Source organism: Ambystoma mexicanum, chromosome 12 (assembly GCF_040938575.1).
Source record: "Ambystoma mexicanum isolate Mex_15411 chromosome 12, UKY_AmexF1_1, whole genome shotgun sequence".
In the NCBI taxonomy this organism is placed as follows: Eukaryota; Metazoa; Chordata; class Amphibia; order Caudata; family Ambystomatidae; genus Ambystoma; species Ambystoma mexicanum.
In genome coordinates, this window is record NC_090936.1 from 275,013,148 (window position 1) to 275,031,525 (window position 18,378).

General features: G+C 39.9%; 1 protein-coding gene across 2 annotated transcripts in view; it reads left to right on the top strand.

The window, feature by feature from the left end:
- The window catches only part of PDE3A (phosphodiesterase 3A), a 1,388,780-nt gene that overhangs the window by 1,122,281 nt on the left and 248,121 nt on the right, over positions 1–18,378 (top strand). The gene's annotated exons all lie outside the window — the stretch shown is intronic.

The following is an 18,378-nucleotide window of genomic DNA, read 5'->3' on the forward strand; positions in this document are numbered from 1 at the left end:
TTAAAACTCAAGGTACAGAATGATCAGGGAACAAAGCGTTGCCGTTTCCTGAAGAAGATGAAGAAGCAGAAACAAAATAGATTGACGGTGAAGAAGAAATTGAAGAAGAAGAAACAATCTCCCCTGGCCTCACAGGCTCATGAAGGACTTTCGAAGAAGAAACAACAATCTCCCCAGGCTTCACAGGCTCAGGAAGAATTTTCGTGGCACACTTGGTGTCACTCAAAGCAGACTCGTTATGAGCATCAGGATCATCAATTCCCTTCTCCTCCCCTTCGTCATAGGGCAGAGGAAAAGGAATCCTCTTCACATGTGTCACGTGGATGCAGTGTTTTTTCAGTCACTCCTACTGCAGTTTGCAAAGCCAAAAGGATCTGATGGGGTCCCTTCCAACGAGATGCAAGGCAGGTGCCCCTCTCAGAATGTTTCACCAAGTCCCACTGACCAGGTCGGAGTCAGTGACCTGGACCCTCATATTTTACAGGGAGGGCTGCTTGTACCTGTTGGTGAATCAAACGGATGTTTTGAGTCAACTGGTCACTATATTCAGACAAAAGCGTATACTCAATATCTTTCAACTGTTTGGGCCTCGGTGCATTCCATACGTTGGCTGGTCTCCCAATGACAATCTCATAGGGGGAGAGGCCTGTCTTTGACTGTGCGGTCATCCGCATCGATAGTAAGGCTTTTGGCAAAGCGTCCGGCCATTTCAGATTGCTTTGTGCACAGACTTTAGCGATTTTATTTTTTAGAATTCCGTTATGGCGTTCCACGAGACCAGCACTCTGAGCATATCTGGCCGAGTGGAAAGGTTTTCCAATCTGTAATCCTGCACATATTTGCAGCATGAAAGCAGCAATAAATGTGGGCCATTATCAGATCGAATTACTCTTGGCAAGCCAAACCTATGAAAATATTCCTTAAGCATGGTCTTTGTCGTTGACATTGCTGTGGCGTCTTTCAGTAGGAAAGCCTCAACCCATTTACTAAAGTCACAGATCACAACCAAGACATATTTATAGTTTTGGCCACTTTCCATCTCAATGAAATCAAAATTAATCACCTCAAAAGGCATGGAGTGGGGACCAAAACTGCCCTTTGGTGTCGGTTTTCCCTTCCCAATGTTATGTTGCAAACATATCATGCAACTCTGGACCAAACATTCATCAGTTTTCTGGATATTAGTGTTACACCAGATGGGATCTAATTATTGACAAAATCTTTTTAGCACAAATGTGTGTTGGGCCATGAGCCATGGTGACCATAGCAGTGACATAGGAATTGGGTAGCATCCATCTTTGCTTCTCATTATCTGCCCAACAACCCTCATCGTCTAGACCTGCTGGAACCTCAAAGCACTGTTTGATTTCTTCTGGAGTAGCTTCAGCCTGAATTTCTTTTACACTGCTAATCCCTTCATCCATCATGCAAGTGTCAGTGACCCATCTTGCTGAATCGAGCATGTACATTTTTGAGTGTAAATCAGTAGAAGTCTTTTTGGCTATTCTGTCAGCAAAAGTGTTTCATTTTCCTACATCGTCCATCACTTTCTGGTGTGCGGCACACTTTATTATTGCTAGTTGTGTAGGAAGCGCAAGTGCTGACAGGAACCGGACTATCAGAGTGCCATGTTGAATGTGAGGTCAAGAATCCTCTCTCAGCCCATAGTTGGCCAACATTATGAACCACCCCAAATGCACACTGGCTATCTGTATATATGTTTACACTAAGCCCTTCAGAAATTTCACAAGCTCTGGTTAGTGCAAAAATCTCTGCAGCTTGCGCAGAATTTTGCGGAATACGTTTACTTTCCACAACAATGTTTAATGTGGTGATTGTGTAAGCAACAGTGGATGTACCATCCGGAAGTTGAAAACAGGACCCATCACAGAATTGTTCCGCTTGCATATTCTTTAAGGGTATATCAATGAAATCAATGATGCCCTTAGTTTCTTGTTCTGTATTATAGAGACAATCATGTGACATCTTGTCACTGCAATATGTCTCTTGTGTAGAAGACAATAGTTCAGCCTGATTCAATGAACAACATCTCATAATTTGGATATGCAGTGCAAATAGAATCAGCTTGTACCTTGTTAATCGGGCTGATGTGAGATGTTGCATCTGCGTTCTATTTAATAGAACGTCTTCGGAGTGGGGTACCATCACGTTAAAGAGTGACCTAAAACCATACCCTAATTTTGTTTCACAGATGCAGCAGCAGCAGGTACAGCTCTTAAATACCTTGGCAAAGCACATGCAACAGGGTCTAACGTGGAGGAAAAATAGCCGCACAGCCTATTATTGACCCCATGTTCCTGTGTCAAAACAGCCAAAGCACATCCATCACGTTCATGCACAAAACAAAGACTTTTTTGTAATTTGGTGTGCCCAAAACTGGTGCTGAACACAGCACATCCTTAAGCAAATCAAAAGCGTTCTTGCAATCCATGTTCCACGGTAAAGGCAAAGAAATGTCCTTCTTTGTCAATGCCAACATAGGTTTTATCAACAAAGAAACATTCGGGATGCACTGTCTACAAAAAGAGGCCGTGCCTATTAAAACTCTAACCAGCTGCTGTGTATTTGGAACAGACATATCAGAGATGCTTTGTATCCATTCAGGTGTCATTTTTCTTCCCTCCTTCGACAGGAGATAGCCCAAATAGGCGACCTCCTGTCACCAATACTGAAACTTCTTCAATGAAGCCTTATGCCCATGCTCTGCTAAATGAATAAGCAGCAACACAGCACCCTCTTTGCAAGCATCTTCAGAATCAGCAGTTAGAAGTAGATCATCAACATGTTGCAACAACGTGCAAGTGGAAGGTATCAAGCTGTTCCTTCGAAGCTCTACTATAGATAGTTGGACTCTCAGTGTACCCTTGTGGCACACAAGTAAATGTGAACGAGAGTCCCCCCTACGGTGAACGTGATCAAATATCTGCTTTCAATATGCACAGGAATACTAAAGAAAGCAATTTTCAAATCCACGACACTAAAATGTGCAGTTGTGGCTGGAATCATAGTTAGAATTGTGGTGACATCAGGTACAATCGGAAACTGTGGAGTAACAACCTTATTAATGGCACGCAAATCAATAATACAACAAAAAGGAATCGCATTATCCCCTTTTTTGTAAACTGGTAAAATCGGACTATTACACATGCTCCCTGCAATTTCCTCAATTGCACCTCGGTGTACGAAATCAGAAATAATTCTCTTCAAATCCTGTTCACCTTCAACCGAAATTTTATATTGCGGGATACACTGCAATTTAACTCATGGTTTCAACACAATTTTAACTGGCTCAATTTCTAAAATTCCAACAGGGGGAAGAGGAACAACAACGGGGGGAGGCACATAAGGAGGTGGTGCAGTTGAAACAGTTCTACATTCATTCAATAATTTATTAATTAACTCGTCTGATGTGTGAATATCCTGAGAGTGATATATCTTTTGCACATCTAGTTGGAAAGCCCTATCCATACCCCTAATGGATTCTGACTGTTTCTGCTGATCATGCAATAATGCTTTCTCAGCATTCGTTATGTATCTGCGGGCATGCTTTTTTCTACTTTTGAGTTGCTGCATAGCTTCCTTTCTCCAATAATTAACTGCAGTACATGCTGCAGGCCTGTCCTTTTTTTCTCATCAATACAGATTCTTAATGCTCTAGGTGGGCAATTTCAAAACTACCATAAACTGGCCACTGAAGTTCAGAAACATGTATGGTCTGTCTGTGACAAATTTCATTGAATACGATAGCTCCCAGGCCCTACATACAATACATTAAATAAGCCGGTGACCCTTTGGGTGGCGCCGGTTGGCCTTGTTTCAAAGATTGTCTGGGACAATTTCCCAGGCATAGTTTAATCGCGATCTTACCTGGCTACGTTTGTTTCTGCAGAGACAACACTTGTAACAAATATCAGGATATTTTAGCAATCGGGGTACGACTCACCTGATTTCAGTTAATCAAAGGTTCCGATCAGACATCAAATCGTTGTGGCTGGCGTTTTTTGACAAACAGGCCTCGATACGGGGACTCTCGTAGTGATGCCCTACTAAACGCTGCTCACAGTCCAGGGATAGGGCATGCGTCTCACTTTGCAGTGGCCCCCGTCAATCTCTGATCCCATTCTGGTAGCCTCGTCTTCATCTAGCAATGTGACATCAATCTTGAGAGTCACTATTCGGCGCCATCTGAAAGATTAAAGAATATTGACGCATAATACCACATAATATAAATACGCCAGTCACAAGGTCAAAGTATAATGTAAATTTATTAACAGGCAGCTGTCTGGCTCTCAACACCTTGCAATGTGTGCAAGCAGACACTGTGAGATATGAGAGTGCTGGACATTTCAAAAACACAATTATTTATACATGTTTTACACAATCCCAGACACATTGTCCAGTCCCTCTTCATGTAATACATTTACCTATGGTTCATGGCCTATCCACATAACTAAGTCATGCTTAAACTTCTTTGAATAGTTTGTTGGTTTCCTTTAAACATTTCACATGTTTTCCAAATATAAGACACAAAGCTAACATTCCTTATTTTGCTCGCTTATATTTGTCTATCATTTGTTCTTGAATTTAAAGTCAGCTTAATTTCAAGGAGCGAAAACAAAGATTTCTGCAAGAAGAGCACGTTCGACTATTCATCATTCTACTTTGCTGTTTGAACCGGGAAAGAAATATTGGAACAGATGGTATTTAAATTACTGATTAGTACGGCTTTTGTTTAACTCCAAGGTTTCTCAGTGTAGGACAAACAATCCATTTTAGCTGCTTCAACCTTCTTATCTACGTTGACAACATGGAAACAGTACAAAGTTCATTTTGCTCTGCTGGGTCCAAAAACACAATTCTAAACATGGGACAGAAAGCAAGAGGCAATCAAAATGGTGTATAACTCAAAATGGCGGCCTGTTTTCGGTTCATTCAAGGCAATTTATAGTGCGATGTGAACGTGCTTAGGCCAATCTTTTACTATCAGGCGGTATTCATGCAAAATATACTTTTACAAATTACTTATAGCTGCAGTCAGAGTTGAAGTGCAAGTAAGATGAATCTGCATCATCTATTGGTTGCCTTTGTTGGTACTTTAGTGTTGTTACTGTACTACAAGCTACAGCTATGAGCATGGCTCGGCTGGGCACGGGGGTAACTTGGTAAGCCTTTACTTTACTTGCCATACTTTCCATCCTTGACAGAAGTGCGTAACCCAACCAGGCTGATCTGATTCTCTTACTTTGCACAAATTGCAGAGGCTGGTGATTTGGTTCTACAATCACCCACTCCCCTTGAATTATGGGACAGAAATGTTGTAGTGCCCAGACAGTGGTCAGAAGCTCTTTTTCACATTCACTAAATTAGTCTCTACCTTTGACAGTGTTTTCCTAGCATATGCAATGGTTTTGCTATTTGCATCGTGTTTTTGATATAACACTGCTGACATGCATTGATCTCTGAATCCTATTTTCACAAAGAAATCCAGATTTATTATTGGATATGCCAAACATGGTGCTTTCATTAGACACCCTTTTAGCATGGCCACTGCTTCACTTTGTTCATTTTCTCATATCCAGGGTACACCCTGCTTCAGTAATCTCATCAAAGGTTGTGTAATCTGTGGATAGTTTTCAATACATTTTCTGTTGTAACTTATCATTCCCCAACAAGCTCTTTAAAGTTTTCAAGTTAGTGAGATCTTTTAGTTTTTGAATCGCTTCCACCTTTTTCTTTTGTGGGTTTAACCCATGCTCTGTCACTTCATGACCTAGGACGTTTACTCTTTTTCTGCTCCACTGGACTTTCTGTAAAGATAGATTTGCCCCAGCCTTCTGTAGCTGACTGAGTACATGTCTAATCTCATTGAAGTGGCTTTTCAGATCTTCATTTTTGATTAGCACATCATCCACATAGACTATTGTCACTCTTTCAGCTGCATCCAGGAATGCCTTGCTCAGGAATATCCCAAATTCACTCCCGCTATTGACATACCCAAAAGGGGTCCGGGACCAGGCATATTGTGATTTGTCAAATGAAAATGCAAATACATTTTGAATATCTTCAGCTAGTGGCACACACCAGTATCCAGCTGTAAGATCTAAGGTGGTAAATACTTTTGACCCGTGAACCTATTCAAGACCCTGATCAATAAATGGAAGAGGGCCCCTGGAAACAGGTACCTATTTGTTTAATTCTCACAGATCTGCACAGTGGCACTTGCACTGGTCATCAGGTTTTAGAACACCTGATATAGGAGCATTTTATGTACTCTGAATATACCTAATTATTCCTTAAGATTCTAAATTCATGATTATTTCAGCTAATGATTCCAAACACGCCAGGAGTCACCTATATTGTTGCACAAACACTGGCTCCCTACCATGTCCGTCTGGTATTGTGGCCACATGCAATTTGGTCAGCCCACACTCATATGCATCTTTGCCAAAAACATGTTTGAATTCCATGAATAGATTCCTCAATTTTTTTTTCTTCTTTATTTGTGCAAGCATCTGCAGCTTGAATTTGCTCCTCCACCATTTTAGAAAACTCTTGGAAATTCTCCAGTGGATGAACCTCTGTACTTTCCTCTAACCGTGTGACAGTGTCCCTTTGGAAAGTCGCTACCCTCAACTATTTCGAAATATTGACCTCCACTTCCATATTCTGCTTTTCTTTCTTAGATTCACCTAATTCTAATATAGTACAATCATCCTGATGACAGCATTCATTTGGCTCATAAGGGTACAAAGACTGAATATTAAAGATTCCTTTAGGCTTGGACTCCAATGATTCTAGTAATTCACCCTGTGCAGGTACAAAGCTTTCAGAGATGTTCCTGATCACTGAATGTCTTGACACCCTTTATTGTCCACCAGTATTTGAATGGGCTCATCCCCCATCTCTATCAGTGGTGTATATTCGCATTCTAACCATTGTTGCTTTATGGATTCATTGATACTTTTCACGGATTCTTTTGACATTATTGTTGCTTGGGTACCTGTGTCAATCATTTCAAATGCATAGTGATAGGAGCATAATACCTATCTTCAACCTCTTCTAGTATGCATAAAAAATGTGAATTTTTACTAATTTCAGGACTTATTTTTCTGAGCTCTTTTTTTACTTTTTACAAGGCAAATGGGCATATAAAATGAAATTTTGCCCTCCTTTTTGCCCACTTCATTTTCAATTTTGTTGGCTATTCTCCTGGGCCCAAAACCCATTTGGGGTGTAGCCACTGACTAGCCCTCTGACTTGGGATCACTATTGTTCACACCCAAATTTCTCATTGTGTCTTTCCCATTGTCTGGGCCTTCTCTACTTACTTCCACATTGAAACTTATTGGCTGTGTATTTTCACAAGTGTCATGTGACAGCATGTCAGCTTCTGACGTGTGGCACTTATCTTCGTTTTGTATGGAGCCTGTCATTTCTGTCCCTTGGAACATCCGTGGTTTAAAATATTCCTCAGGTGACTGACCTGCACCCGTCTTTTGGGCAATTGTTTCCTCTGTGTGGGTATCAACAGTATTTTGATTATTAATCAAGGATAATCTACATGTTGATCCTAAATCTTAATTTTGTGTTTTATTTTCACATTGGATGCTCTTTTTAAATCTGCTTCTTTGTACTTTGTGCTTTTCTTGTTCATTTTCTCCTTTGTTCTACATCTTCACACATCTGAATGGTCTGGTTCAACTCTAAATTGAACCACGCTCCCTTTTCGTGTGTTTCGAAATTCCCTGTCTCACTTTCATTGGTTTGTTTTCTTATTTTTAAATCAGCAAGCAATTCTGTATTTGTATTCAAGGGTGATTCATGGAAGTCCGTGTTCTCATCAGGGCAGAGGAGATTAGCTTGTCACTTCTTGTCATTACACACACGATCACTCCTATGACCTTGTGCACCTTCGCTTGGCTGTTGCTTTTGGACCGCACACAATTTTCCTATATGTTCAAACAACATTTTAAGTTGGGCCTCTAAGCATTGAAACCTTTCTCTGTCTCTGAGTTCCTCTCTTTGTGGTCTGGGCCGGTAATGATTAAACTTGCCCTGATTAGGCCTGTTCTGATATCTTTCAGGAGATTTATTTCTATTTGTGTTACCTCTGAATTCACGTGATACAGGAGGTGGAGAACGTGGAGTGACCATCCTTTGACCAAGGTCGACCATAGGGTGTGACTGGTTATATTGGCGAGGTACATAATTCATATTTTGTCTTTCATTTAGTGGGAACTGTTCGCTATGCTAGTTTTCATTTTTAATGAATCATTCACATATCTTGGCCATATAACATTGTATTAGGGTCAAATCTACTCTGGACCCGGAATGTCTGGTATGGGCCATTGTACATTTGATTTTGATTGCTATTTAGGCCTGGCATACCATGACAAAATCCCATTTTGGGAGAACTACCAAGATATCTAAGACTAATGTAAGAATATCTATCGCTGGGATCAATGGATTGGAACATTGGAGTTTGGGGTGATGTCCTCTGTAGAAGCACGACCCTTTGATTAGGTGTCTTGTCATTCTTTGCCTGACTTTGGGCTGATTCTAGCAGCAGCTTTACAGATTTTACCACTGGGATAGCTGGTATGGATTCCTTTGACTTTGGTCATGAATGAATTAACTGGGAGACAATTTATTTTCGGAGCCCATAAAAGTATGCAGTTTTAAATTCTACAGAGTTAGGTTTAAATGTCACATGACATCATGAAAATGCTCTTTTTAAGTTTTGAAACAACTGGCGAGGTGCATCGTTTTGCTTTTCTGTCATAGTATAAGCAGCTTTTTTGGCATCCTGTATGGACTGGTAAGGTGAGAACTGATGTCTAATTTCCTTCTCAAAGTCTGCCCATGCCAAATGTTCCTGTTCATTGAGACCACAAATTGTACTAGCAGATGCTGCATCTAGAGTGAGGTGAAAATACTGTCTATATTGTTCCCTAGGGATCTGCAGGGCTTTGAATATATCATGAACACCACTAAATGGTCTTCCACTCAACAATCACCTCCATTTTTGAATGGTTTAATAAAATTCTTGATAGATTTCATAATTTTTAAAGGACTACATGGTGCATTCTGGTAAGTGTCATTTTGCTGCTCATTCCTGTTCTCTTGTGGGCAAGAATGTGTGTGATTTGGACCCTACCATTGGGCTATAACCAGATCTTGCCAATGGTACAGCAGCTGGTACATTTCCTTGGCTAGGGCTGTGATTGAGTTCAGCTCCAGTGAATGTAGTAGTCTGTCGCTTTTACTGAGATTTGAGCTTAAATACTTGCTGTTCCAGGTTCTTACACTGTCCATGAAGCTGTTCTGCTTCATGACAGTGGGCAGAATTCTATTTCCTAACCTTATTGATTATTGCTTGCAACTTATTGATCTATATCTGACAATGATCAAGTGCCTTGACTTTTCTTCATTTTCAACCAGTAATTTAAATATCTCATTTTCCATAGAATGGAATTCCCTATCTTTCTTCCTGGTATCTTATCTCAGTATTTGAATTTCAGAAACTGCAACATCTTTGTCTTGCCTTATGTCATCCAATATTGTTTTCAAATGAGTTAATTCTTGCTCACTCTCATTAAGTTGTTTCTCTCTCTGAGCCAGCTGAGCAGTAAGATCACTACACTTGGCTTGCAGTTCTGTGTCTAACTCCCTCTGATTTAATTCTGCTTTCAATTGCTGCACCTGATCACATTCACTGTCCAAACTGCATTGTAACTTGCTAATGACTTCACTGATTTTCCCTTGCATCTTTATGGATCTGTGTAGCAAAAACCAAAGTGTTGTGCATAGTCTGATGATGCAGTTCTTCTCCTCTGTGCATTCTGGTGCTCCGAATGCACAAAAATACCTTCAAATGTCTATTTTTCTACTTCTGTGCTAATCCTGCTTTTCCATGTTGTCACATTTTCCGATGACCAATTTGCATGAGCATAAAGCTTTGCCTCAAGGTAATCTGACAATTCAGAAAATTCAACCTGAATCTGGGACATGGTGGTATTATGGCCAATAACACAATAACAAGAGTCAAGTCAGTACATAGCACTGCACTAACTCACAGCACTAGTCTATTTAATGAGTGCACAATATGGTTATGCTTTAGGATGCAAGGCCACATCCAGTAATTATTTTACCATTTCCCAGCCAACGCACCAAAATGTAAGAGATCTTTTTGGACTATATTTAGTATCTCATGGTATTTTGATATGGTGGTATTATGGTGGTGTTTTTCTCATGTCTTGGCAATATATTGTGGTAAACCTATTGGGGTATTTTTATACTGGTGAAACTAATTTCAGAACACTGCCTAACAATTATTTCACCAGGGTCACTAACGGTAAACACGTAGTGGACTGGTTGCAATGATTAATTAGCTCATGCTCTCCTGTGATATCTTATCTACAATATCACTCTTTTATGCCCTGTGGCTGTGTTTCAAAATCACAGATCAAGATAATTTCACAAGCAAATAGTTGTACTCACATGCACGCAAAGCACTTCTGAAAACTCGACTTACAAATGTGAATTATCGCCTGTAGTAAAATAGGCCTGCCACCTGTTGGATCTCAGTCTATGTGCCAACAATAATTCATACACACAATAAGAGTGTTAATCAAATAGTTTTTCTCTTTTGTGACTTAATAAAATGTTAAAATTCAGAAAATGTCCAGTCACATTATACTGTATCTCTTTACAGTGGATTAAACTTAAACATAGATAACATGCATGCCATTTGAGAGCTCACACATATTAAATAGCTTTTCTAATAATAATCTTCAGTTACACATTTGTTGCAGTCTGGCCAGCGCACAGTCTGAAACCTTGAATGTCTGAGCCTGTTAACCTAACAAACGCTCACCTTGTAAAATGGAATCCACCTAAAATATAATTTGTGAATTACCTTAAAAAATCAAACATATTTCTATCACACAACCTGTAAGAATTTCTCACGTATACTACATGCGCCTCAATTACTGTTATAATTACCTAAATCTGTTGGTGATATTCCCTGATTCAGCTTGGAAGCAACCCACGAAGTCCTTCCCCAGCCTTCTGCTTGCCTCACCCAGGGTCCTTCACAGATAGGGATTCTCAGGACTGCAGCTCTTTTAAGGACAGCCAGCAAGATTACAGGAGACTCAGCCTCTCAGGAACCAGCCCTCTCTTTCAGCACTTCTGCTTCCTTCGTCAGTGAGTGAGGCAATGACCCAACCTCTCTGCTTCAAACATTTTTCCAAAACCCATGTGTCACTCAAAAAAGCACCTCCCCTTGACAAATCAGCCCATTAAAATAGCATGTGATTTCCTTTGTGCATTTCAAACTGTATCACTGAAAGAAACTGTTACATCCATGTGGCGCTTCCTGCCGTGCGGCAATACAATGTCTTTGGCAGAACAGATCTCACATTCCACACTTTAAAACAAAGCACAACTTTAAGCTTGCACGGTTAGTTTATTCTTCTTTTCCAGACCACCATGCATTTCCATGAATCTGCATCCAGTTTATATCATGGACTGGTTAGCACTAAATGTTATTATGGGAGTCTGTTACATGTTAAATGGGTAAGGTAAATTAGTATGCTAGTTTCATTTTAGTTTTATTATTCAGTGCAACTCATGGAGAAAAGTGATTATTTTCTTGCATGTATTCTGTGCTTTGGCATCTATTTAGATTCAGCCTGAGTCTCATGCCCTTGACTCACATATATGAGTCTCACACCCTTGGCCCTAGTTAAAATTCAAACTTTCTCCAAAAGTTTGATGACGAAATGCAGAGCTACCTTGAACTGATATTGAATTGATATTTTATTTATATCGCACTCGTACACAAGTGTTTCAGAGCATGACAAGACAAGGGAGGGGAACAAGGAAGAACAAAACAACTATCTTACTAGGCCCAGTGACATTGATACTGTGCAAGTGCATGGGAAAGGGAAAGGGGGAAAAGGGCATGGAAGGGGAGAGAAGTGGAATGTGTGGAGCATAGGATAAATAGATAAATAATAAATACATAAAATAAATAAATAATAAAAGCAATGAACAGTAGTAGTGCAGCCAGTAAGTGGCAAGTGCTGGGTTAAGCAGACAGGGTATGTCTAATAAGTGCAGAAGAAAAGAAAGGGGGTGAGGGACTGTATGAGTACAGATTGAGACCTCAGTGCAAGGGGTGGCCCTGAGGCATTGCAGGAGGGTGGCAGGGTGAGCAGATACCTGGGCCCGAAGGTCAGAAGGTGGCCAGGTACACAGTGCAGAGAGAGAAATGGATCAGCAGGGGAGAGGGGGGAAGGCAGAAGCAAAGAGGAAGGCTCTGAGGTGCTTACGGAACCGGAGATGGTTCTCCTCAAGTTTCAGAGTGCCAGGTAGGCTGTTCCAATGACAGGCCCCAGCCGATGACAGAGATCTACCCCCAGCTCGTTTCTTTCAAAAACAGCTGACCCAGAGGGAGTTAGAGGTAGAAGAGTGAAGAGCTCGAGACGGGAGGTATTTACGGAAGGATAGTTGAAGGTATTTTGGACCCAGCCCCAGAAAGCCTTGCGGACTATGCAGAGGGTTTGGGATGTAATCCTTGCATCCACTGGGAGCCAATGAAGGGATTTCAGAGCTGGAGAGATTCGATCCCAGGGCTTGAGGCCAAGGACAAGTCTTACAGTCCTGTTCTGGATTAGTTGTAGTCCTTGTATTCGTACAGATTCAAGTAAGACTATTCTACTCTAAATAGCCTGTTTCAAAGAGGGCTTTGGACAAATTATGTATTCAATTTGTTAATGCTAGTAATGGCTGGGAATTTAAAGTAGGGCTTTTCTTAGCTGAGTGACATTTGGAAGTATGGGCTATCATTAAAAAAGAAAATTCACATCAGTTGGCAATTAACAAAGATACATCAAAATGAAAACATTTTTGAAGGACACATGTTGCTTTTGTCTTTCGAGAGATTAATAGCAAAGAAATATTTTGCAAAAAAACGGAATTTTATTGAAAAATGTGCATTGAACTTTGGAGGAGCTAAAGACATACACTCATAGATAAATATAGCTTTTTAAAGATAAATGTAATCTAGAAAAATGTCAGATTATTTATTCTTTTGTAGCATTACATTTCTTTGTTAATCTACTTTAAACATGAAGGTCTGTTTTTTTTCCAAATAATAATATTGTGTTATGCAGGATTTTCTGAGTTGGGTTGATCAAATTCATTGCAATACATCTTTTCCCAGACACAATTTGAAATATATGGACTAAGACTCAATGCAAAACGTTTTTAGATTTCTAGCACATCTTATGTGGTGGGACATTTTAGATTAAAAAGATAGCACACACAGTGGTCATGATTCACTCCTATATTATATGTTTGAATAAATAATACACAATCAATTAAAATAGGTCGATCCTTTACCTTCAAATAACAACCATTCACATGCTGTCCAGTAAGAATGATGCGTTCTGCAACTTTCCATCAACATTTTTATTGAGATGTGAGGTTTGCCAGTGAAGTTGGCCTGGTAAATGGAGTAAGGTGATGCCTCCAACTGTTAAAAGAAGTGAAACGATGTGCAGGAGCGATTCAGTGATATTAACCCAAGAATACACGTTTATTATTTGAGGCCATTCATGTCAATGATATTTAAGAAGACTCTTTGAAATGTTCTAGGTATCAGTGGAAGTATTTGGGGATAGAGCAAGGCTCAGCTTAAGCCACACAAAGGGGAGTCCTTGCAAGTATGATCCTGTTGGCTGGCCTGTTGGTCAGTTACCTTTTTCCTTAACACTTTCTAGAGATCAGACCTTCTTGATAAGACTGTAGGCAAAGAAATGCTCATCTCAGATAATGGCAGTAGGAGCTAGTGGTACAGTCAATGAATATATTAAAACATGCTCAAAACATGAGCTGCACTTTTCGGAGGATGAGAACAGTTACAATGGATTTGAATAGATGTGGCAGCACCTCTCTTTCGGTTCTTGACTACCACGCAGTAGTACTCTCGCTGTTTACTTTAAGTCATCAGAAAATATCTATGCAAGTCTGAGCTGCATGAGGTGGTGGATTTCATTGTTTTGAAAGATGAGATTTTATTTTTCCTTTAGTTTTTAATGCAAAATGAAAAAAAGTATTTAAGTCCCAATGTCCTCACTGTAACAATATATGGTTGCTAAGAGCCATGCTTTGACCCAATTAGAGTGGTCTCCTGTGCCCAGAACATCTAACATTTGCACCAGTTCATAAAACTGTGCAACTGCTTACGGAATGTACGGAATGTATCAAACAGGTTTTGGCTGAATCTTTGTCATCAACAAAAAACAATTGCATAGTCTCAAACGTGAATTTGACTTTTTTTGTGTACAGTATTTTCTACGTAAAATAAAAAGAAATATTTTCTGAATATCCCACTGCACATATGTACGGGTGAAGAAGCATGTATTACAGTCTTGCTCTAAAACATTCCACTGCTGGAAATATAGGTAGTGTGTTTTCTTGCCTTGAACCCAAAGCTGTACAAACATGTACAAACAACGTGTTCCACTTGGTTCTTTACAGGGAGGTATTTATGAATAAGTGGGAGGGGGCAGGAACATTAAGCAATCAATGTAAATCTCTGAAAAGACAAAAACTCCCTTTTATATTAAGAAGTCAAAGTCATGTGATGCATTGTTTCATAAGGAACAGGGAATGACCCACAGTGTAGGAAATATGCAAACATGAAAAATGTATTTGAAGCAGAATGGAAGAGAGCAATGAACGAAACAAGATTACATGGGAGTAAGGTGTGTTTTACTGTGCTTCATGATATCAACAACTGTCCACTTCTTGAGGATATTAGTTCATCATCTTATTCCCATGAATCTTTTTTTCTTTCATTTTTCTGTTGCATTCTGCTTCAAATAAATTCTTCATGTTTACATATTTCCTACACTTTGGTTAAATTCCCTATTCCTTGTGAAAATACCTCGGACTCTCGCACATACTGACCTCAATTTTGTCGTCCTTTATTTTTTTGTTAATGAGATGGTGACATCGGTCCTCTTCATAGTTCGTTCAGTTTCATTGCCCTCATTATTATTCCTGCTGTGATGTTTGCATCACAATGTGCAACCTCGCCAGAGAGAACATGGAGTGACTAACCAGGGGAATTGAAAAAGAGACTCACTTCCACTGGTCACTACACAGTTTTAGGAAACTTGTGCTAAATGCTTTGCCGTAATCTGTGGATATGTCTATAGCTGAGCATTCAGCCAGTGGTGCTGCTATCTATGCCTTCCATTATGGAGTGGCCAAGAGGGGACTTCAGATCACTTTTATTATCCTCCTATAGCCACTGTTTAGGATGGCCGTGCACAGTGATGACGCAGGACAGACATACGTCTGTGCATTCTGGCACAGTCCATATGTGGCAGGTTGCAAATTGTGCCCAACCACTCATGGTAACATGCAGAGTAACTGGGCAGATATACTCAACTAAGACATTCTCAGAAAGGGGCATGCCTCCTGCTGTGGGGACCACTCGCAGGAAACATTTTACTGTTTACAAAGGAGCCAAGACTCAGAGAGTGAGGGTATTGTAATGCTCTCACGTCTTCCTGTTCCTGAAAACAATAGGGAGTAAAACCCAAAATGAGGACCCAAACGGTTGAGGTACATTGTTTAAAGTAAAAAAGTCAACCAAGTCATGGTTGTCTACCTCTTTCCCAGTGGCTTCACACAACAATGCAGATGTGGTGAATTAGTGAGGGTTGATGCAAACAAAACAGTCTTAGTCTTCCAGCAAAGTCCAAGTCTCTGAAAATGATACATTTCTTAGCAATCTTCTTATGCAGCAATGGGACATTAGAGAGTCCTCATCCTCTTGGGTCCCAAGGCTGCACTGAAGCATATGTGGTGGGAGTTATGCTGGAGCTGACTTTAACTTGAGTCTCGTCTTCCTCAACCTCTTCAGTCTTCCTCTTCATAGACTTCAGCCTCCTGGCTCTTCCTCTCCCAAGTACAATGGCTCTATGTTTCCCCAGCCTCTTGGGTCTACTCTTTCCAGCTTCCTGGGTATACCTCCCCTCAACCTTCTGGGTCTGCCTGTCACCAGTCTCCTGGTTCTACTTTCCCTGAACATCCTGGGTCAACCTTCCCCACCCCCCTGGGTCTGACCCTCCTCAATGTCCTAGACACATCTTCACCCAGCTCCCTATGCCTTCCTCTTTCCAGCCCTCTGAGTTCCTTGTTCCACTTCCTGCAGACTTATGCCACATGGCCGCCCTTTTATAAAGGCTTAACCACACCTTCCAGCCTCTCTTTGGCATAAGAGAACTCACAGTTGTTTCCATAGGGAACTGACATGGGAATTGCCTTCTGGGTCCCGTCCATGCAGATGGATTCCAGCTTTGATGTGGGATTTCGGCATGGCCAACCCCTTGCCCCAGGAGCTCATCTTTCTGCTTGCCACATCCTGGAACCACCCAACAGAGAGAATTTCCTTAGTCTACCAGGCTTGAGGAGTAGAGGCCTTTTGTGATGAATGGTTTACTGCTCAAGTGTTATCTCTTGGTTGAGGTCCTAATCTTTGGTGGAGGTCCTGATATTCCCCCTGTGGATATGCTTTCTGCACCTGAATGAGGAGAGCTAAGAGTGCAGACATGATTTGACCCACAGGACGGCCCCCTTGATTTCGATAAACGGACTAGTGGCATCTAAAGTGGCATTTTGATGATCCTTCCCATGCCCCTCTAGGTCTAACATAACCTAACCTGTAGTCCTACATTTGTATGTAAATTGGCCTCCATGTCTTTGGTACACATGTTCCCTAGGAATGAACATCTGTTCCTTTCAAGCTATTTTGGGGGTACTCATGGATTATTTGCGCCAAAAAAAACGGGATTTGTGCGCCATGCTGCCCGCAAATCCCCATTTGTTAAACAGCGATTTGCGGACGAATGGCGCAAAAATCCTGTTTCTTTCAGCGCAAATAATCCATGAATTACCCCTTTATGTGCAGTGTTAGATCCTGTGTAAGCTTTCTATTGTATAGGTTGGGATATAACTTAAGAATAACATTGGTTTCAAGAATTGTGAGCAGCCTCATACTGTATTCATTCTATCGATTGGTAGTGTTGTGACACTTGCCATATAAAAGTTAAACTTTAACACTTCAAACAAAGAGCACATGCTTAAAGATTTTTTTACAGTTTCATACTGAGCCATATTGTGTGGTTGTTCTAAGTGTTTATGCTGCCGGTTTTTCCGGTATTCATACTTACTGTACAATATGATCAAGAACAAGTTCTCATTCCTTTCAATTTGTTGTGGGCACATTTGATCTTGAATGTTATATAACAGCTTGCCCACAACTAGGTTAAAACATGCATACATGTTTGAAATTTTTACCTTAAACATGTTAATAGAATTCAGTGTATTAAATGCTTTTGCATTTTATTGCATTTTATTCAGTTCAGCAATTATAACATAATTGTAATTTGTGTTGAACAGGTGATTGTTAAGCATTTTACTGTTAAGTTATGATTATTTCTAAAACAATTCAGAGCTATCTTCTTGATTGTCAATTATTCTTATTGTTTTACGACATTAGAACATGTGTCTGAGTATGATTTTGTATTATACCCATGAAGTAAAAGTGATACATTGGACTAGTGAGTGAAATACTTTTATTGGATGATAGATTTTTTTTTTTTTATATAAAAGAGGACTGGGTTGAAACATTTAAACCATTTTTAAGTTGTGGTTTGTGCTTTTTTAAATTAAAATGTTCATTGTTTGGAAACCCAGGAAAGTATGCTGAGCAGTTGACCACCATTTCTAAGACTTTCAAAAGTTTCAATGAGTGAAACTATTATATAGAATTATACGGTGTTCAATATTTACTCTGAAATGTGCAGTTGAACCTTTCTAAAACGTGAAGTATATAACATATTTAAAATTATAGAAAGCTGTTATTTATGATGTTTGAAACATTTCAGTGGTAAATAGATTTATTAGATGTTTTAATTACTTGCATATTATGTATGGCATTTAAGAAATATTCATGGAGTGTGTTAAAAGGTTATGCCCAGGTTTTTATTTAGAACATTTAAACACAACACACTGACAACGTTTTAAAAATGTAAAATAATTACGTGAACCTTTATTTAGGATACATGTTGAGACTTCTTTAAAGGGAGTTTGCAAAATGTCTTAGTTTATATTCTTTACCATAGACATGTGTCCTTGATCACTGCCCAATATACAATGCATCTGTCTGTGCATCGCTATTGCCAAATTAACAAACCGGCCAAATATAGACATTCATGGACCTTCAAATCAACGAATCCATCCATATTTAAGTCAGTCATGCTTATTGTGAAG